This window comes from Mastomys coucha, unplaced genomic scaffold (assembly GCF_008632895.1).
Source record: "Mastomys coucha isolate ucsf_1 unplaced genomic scaffold, UCSF_Mcou_1 pScaffold21, whole genome shotgun sequence".
NCBI classification, from domain to species: Eukaryota; Metazoa; Chordata; class Mammalia; order Rodentia; family Muridae; genus Mastomys; species Mastomys coucha.
Genome location: NW_022196904.1, coordinates 92,558,105 through 92,564,395, shown reverse-complemented (window position 1 = coordinate 92,564,395; position 6,291 = coordinate 92,558,105).

Here is a 6,291-nt window from a genome sequence, read left to right as displayed (position 1 = left end):
ATATTCTGATGTATAAAAGGATGGGGAATACAGTTAATGTTCTACATAGAAAAGGTTTTTAATACATAGTTATTTCTAATTTCTGAAGGAATATTTCCGCAAAATGAATGGTTATTGTTGCCTATTTAAAACTAATTTACTATGAATATGGATCTCTAAACTCATTGCAATTATATAAAGGGAGAGCCCTAATGAACACGTGATTAACATGTATTCATTTTTCTGTATTTCTGAAAACCAAATTGCTCTCAGCAACTGTATACATTCAGAGACAAATATACACCTTATTATCCATTCTTTGGGCCTTGTTTTGCTAATAAAATGAGAATAAGCTCTTGAATTTGAAACTCTTTATTACTGTAACTTTCCACTCTGCATCAGAATATCATAATGAATATATTTAAAATATGCCTATTGGTGAATATGAAAGGATTACAATTCAGGGAAATGCTGTTGTGACAAATAATACAGCCTTCACATGGCTGTGGGTGAAAGTCTGGCCTAAACCCTCTAAGACAGGAATGCAACAGAATATGTAAACATGCTCTACTAAGAAGGAAATAGTGGCAGAATGGGGCAGATTCCACAGTGTTTTGTATTCTCATTCATTTTAAATATATTTTTTCATGCTAACCATAATTACTGACACCAACTGAGAAAACAAATGACTAATATTCTTACATTGAGATTCTGTGTGGAGTGAGAACACTAATTTTAAAGGGGAAATAGCTTTAAAATTAAAGAATGAATGCAATTATAGACGTGGAAGACTGCCTTTCCTCTGTAAGATAAACTATTGTAATTTTTTTCTTTTTTATTGGATATTTTCTTTATTTTCATTTCAAATGTTATCCCCTTTCCTGGTTTATGCCCTCCCAGAAACCCCCAATTTCATCCTCCCTCCCCCTGCTTCTATGAGGGTGTTCCTCCACCCATGCACCTACCCATTCCCACCTCTCCACCCTCGATTCCCCTACACCAGGACATCTCTAGAGGCTTCATAGGACCAAGAACCTCTCTTCCCATTGATTCGTTACAAGGCCATCCTCTGCTACATATGCAGCAAGAGCCATGTGTACTCCTTTGTTGATGGCTTAGTCCCTGGGAGCTCTGGGAGGTCTAGTTCATATTGTTGTTCTTCCTATTTGGTTGCAAATCTCTTCAACTCCTTCTGTCTTTTCTTTAACTCCTCTATTAAGGATCCCATACTCAGTCCAATGGTGGGCTGTGATCAGCCACCTCAGTATGCAATTCCTGGCATAAACAATAGTGTCAGACATTGGGCTTGGTGACTGTATGGGATGAATTCCCAGGGGAAACAGTCTCTGCATGACCTTTCCTTCAGTCTCTGCTCTATGCTTTATCTCCATATTTGCCCCTGTGAGTATTTTGTTATCCTTCTAAGAAGGACCAAATCACCCACACTTTAGTCTTCCTACTTGTTGAGCTTCATATGGTCTTTGAATTGTAACTTGGTTATTTGGAGCTTTTGGGCAAATAGCCACTTCTCAGTGAGTGAATACCATGTGTGTACTTTTGCTATTGGGTTATGTCACCTAGGATGATATTTTCTAGTTATATCCACTTGCCTAAGAATTTCATGAATTCATCATTTTTAATAGCTGAGTAGTACTCCATTGTGTAAATGTTCTGCATATTCTGTAACCATTCCTCTGTTGAAGGACATCTGGGTTCTTTCCAGACCCTAGATATTATAACTAAGGTTGCTATGAGCATAGTGGAACATGTGTTCTTATTACAAGTTGGAGCATCTTCTGGGTATATGCCCAGGAGTGGTATAGCTAGGTCCTCAGGTAGTACTGTGTCCAATTTTCTGAGGAACAGCCAAACTGATTTCCAGAGTGATTGTACCAGCTTGCAATCCCACCAGCAATGGAAGAGTGTTCCTCTTTCTCCACAACCCCACGAGTATCTGCTGTCACCTGAGTTTTTGATCACATTCTAACTGATGTGAGGTGGAATCTCAGAGTTGTTTTGACTTGCATTTCCCTGATGACTAATGATGTTGAGTGTTTCTTTAGATGCTCCTTGGCCATTCAATATTCCTCAGTTGAAAATTCTTTGCTTAGCTCTGTACCCCATTTTTAATAAGGTTATTTGAGTCTCTGGAGTCTAAGTTCTTCAGTTCTTTGTATATATTTGATATTAGCCCTCTATTGGATGTAGGATTGGTAAAGATCTTTTCCTAATCTGTTGGTTGCCATTTTGTCCTACTGACAGTTTCCTTTGCCTTACAGAAGCTTTGCTATTTTATGAGGTCCCATTTGTCAATTCTTGATCTTAGAGCATAAGCTATTGGTGTACTGTTCAGGAAATTTTTCCTTGTGCCAAGGTGCTCGAGGCTCTTCCCCACTTTCTTTTCTATTGTTTTTATGTGGAGGTCCTTGATCCACTTGGACTTGAACTTTGTACAAGGAGATAGGAGTGGATTGACTTGCATTATTCTACATGCCAACCACCAGTTGAGCCATCATCATTTGTTGAAAATGCTGTCTTTTTTCCTCTTGATGGTTTTAGCTCCTCTGTCAAAGATCGAGTGACCATATGTAAGTGGATTCATTTCTGGGTCTTCAATTCTATTCCATTGACCTACCTGCCTGTCACTGTACCAATATCATGCAGTTTTTTCACAATTGCTCTGTAGTACAGCTTAACATCAGGGATGGTGATTCCACCAGAAGTTCTTTTATTGTTGAGAATAATTTTTGCTATTCTAGGTTTTTTGTTATTCCAGATGAATTTGCAAATTGCTCTTTCCAAGTCTGTGAAGAATTGAGTTGGAATTTTAGTGGGTATTGCATTGAATCTGTAGATTCCTTTTAGCATGATGGTCATTTTTACTATATTAATTCTGCTAATCCATGAGCATGTGAGATCTTTCCATCTTCTGAGATCTTTGATTTCCTCCTTCAGAGACTTGAAGTTCTTATCATACAGATCTTTCACTTGCTTGGTTAGAGTCACACCAAGGCATGTACTATTGTGACTATTGTGTTTTTTCCATAATTTCATTCTCAACCTGTCTGTTCTTTGAGTAGAGGAAGACTACTGATTTGCTGAGTTAATTTTATATCCAGCCACTTTGTTGAAGTTGTTTATGAACCTTAGGAATTCTCTGGTGGAATTTTTGTGGTCACTTAAGTATGCAATCATATCATCTGCAAATAGTGATATTTTGACTTCTTCCTTTCCAATTTGTATCCCTTTGACCTCCTTTTGTTGTCTAATTGCTCTAGCTGGCACTTCGAGTACTATACTGAGTAGATAGCGAGAGAGTGGGCAGTTATGTCTAGTCCCTCATTTTAGTGAGATTGCTTCAAGTTTCTCTCCATTTAGTTTGATGTTGGCTACTGGTTTGCTGTATATTGCTTTTGCTAGGTTAGGTATGGGTCTTGAATTACTTATCTGTCCAACACTTTTAACATGGAATGATGTTGAATTTGGTCAAATGTTTTTTCAGCATCTAATAAAATGACCATGTGGTTTCTTCTTTTTTTAAATAGTGAATTACGTTAATATATTTCTGTATATTGAACCATCCCTGTATCCCTTGGATGAAGCTTACTTGATCATGATGAATGACCATTTTGATGTGTTCTTGGATTCAGTTTGCAAGAATTTTATTGAGTATTTTTGCATTAATGTTCATAAGTGAGATTGGTCTGAAATTCTCTTTCTTTGTTTGGTCTTTGTGTGGTTTAGGTACAAGTATAATTTTGGCTTCATAAAGCGAATTGGGTAGCGCTCCTTCTGTTTCCATTTTGTGGCATAGTTTGAAGAGAATTAGTATTAGGTCTTATTTAAAGGTCTAATAGAATTCTCCACTAAATCCATCTGGCCCTGGGCTTTTGTTGATTGGGAGACTATTAATGACTGCTTCTCTTTCTTTAGGGGTTTTGGGACTGTTTGGATAGTTTATCTAATCCTGTTTTAACTTTGGCACTTGGTATGTATCTAGAAAATTGTCCATTTCATCCATATTTTCAAGTTTAGTTGTGTAGAAACTTTTGTAATAGGATCTGATGATTTTTTTGGATTTCCTCAGTTTCTGTTGTTATGTCTTGCTTTTCATTTCTGATTTTATTAATTAGGATACTCTCTCTGTGCCATCTGGTTAGTCTGGTTAAGGGTTTATCTATCTTGTTGATTTCCTCAAAGAATCAGCTTCTGGTTTTGTTGATTCTTTGTATAGTTCTTTTTCTTTCTATTTGGTTGATTTGAGACCCAAGTTTGATTATTTCCTGCTGTCTACTCCTCTTGGGTATATTTGCTTCTTTTTGTTCTAGGGCTTTCATATGTGCTGTCAAACTTGTAGTGTAAGATCTCTCCAGTTCCCTTTTGGAGGCACTTATAGCTATGGGTTTTCTCTTACCACTGCTTTCATTGTGTTCCATTGGTTTTGGTGTGATGTGTCTTCATTTTTATTTAATTCTAAAAAGTCTTTAATTTCTTTCTTTATTTCTTCCTTGACCATGTTATCATTGAGTAGAGCATTGGTCAGCTTCCATGTGTATGTATGCTTTTCCATTGTTTTTGTTGGAATTTAAGACCAGCCTTAGTCTGTGGTGATCTGATAGGGTGCATGAGATTATTTCAATCTTCTTGTATGTGTTGAGGTCTGTTTTGTGACCAATTATATGGTCAGTTTTGGAGGAGGTACCATGAGGTGCTGAGAAAAAGGCATATTCTTTTGCTTTAGGATGAAATGTTCTATAGATATCTATTAGATCCATTTGGTTCATAACTTCTGTTAGTTTCACTGTGTCTTTGTTTAGTTTGTGTTTCCATGATCTGTCCATTGATGAGAGTGGGGGGTTGAATTCTCCCTCTATTATTGTGTATGGTGCAATGTGTGCTTTGAGCTTTAGTAAAGTTTCTTTTATGAATGTGGGTGCCATTTGCATTTGGAACATAGAGGTTCAGAATTGAGAGTTCATCTTGGTAGATTTTTCTTTTGACCAATGTGAAGTGTCTTCCTTATCCTTTTGATAACTTTTTGTTGAAATTCAATTTTATTCAATATTCAAATAGCTACTCCAGCTTGTTTCTTAGGAACATTTGCTTGGAAAATTATTTTCCAACCTTTTACTCTGAGGTAGTCTATTTTCTTGTCATTGAGGTGCATTTCCTGTATGCAGCAAAAATGCTGGGTCCTCTTTAGTATCCAGTCTGTTAGTCTATGTATTTTCATTGGTGTTAAGAGATATTAAGGAAAAGTTATTGTCACTTCCTGTTATTTTTGTAGTTAGAGGTGGAATTATGTTTGTGTGGCTATCTTCTTTTGGGTTTGTTGAAAGATTATTTTCTTGCTTTTTTCTAGGGTGTAGTTTCCTTCCTTCTGTTGGTGTTTTCCATCTATTATCCTTTTTAGGGTGGACTTGTCCAAAGATTTTGTGTAAATTTGATTTTGTCATGCAATATCTTGTTTTCTCTGTCTATGGTAATTGAAAGTTTTGCTGGCTATTGTAGTCTGGGCTAGCTAGCATTTATATTCTCTTATGGTCTGTATGACATCTGCCCAGGATCTTCTGGCTTTCATAGGCTCTGATGAGAAGTCTGGTATAATTGTGATAGGTCTGCCTTTGTATGTTATTTGACCTTTTTTCTCTTACTGCTTTTAATATTTTTTCTTTGTTTAATGAATTTGGTGTTTTGATTATTATGTGATGGGAGGAATTTCTTTTCTGGTCCAGTCTATTTGGAGCTCTGTGGGCTTCTTGTATGTTCATGGGTATCTCTTTTTTTAGATTAGGGAAGTTTTCTTCTATAATTTTGCTGAAGATATTTACTGGCCCTTTAAACTGAGATTTAAATAAGCTCAAAGCACACATTGCACCACACACAATAATAGTGAGACTTCAGCACCCCACTCTCAGCTATGGACAGATCATGGAAATACAAACTAAACAGAGATGCAGTGAAACTAACAGAAGTTATGAACCAAATGGATCTAAAAGATATCTATAGATATCTTTGCTCTCTTTTATACATATTATCCCTAGGTTTGGTCATCTCATTGTGTCCTGAATTTCCTGGATTTCCTGGGTATCCCAGGTTAGGAGCATTTTGCATTTTCTTTGACTGTAGTGTCAATGTTTTCTATGGTATCTTCTGCCCCTGAGATTCTCTCTTCTATCTCCTGTATTCTGTTGGTGATGCTTGCATTTATGACTCCTGTTCCCTTTCCTATGTTTTCTAACTGCAGGGTTGTCTCCCTCTGCATTTTCTTTATTGTTTCTATTTCTACATTTATATCTTGGATGGTTTTTT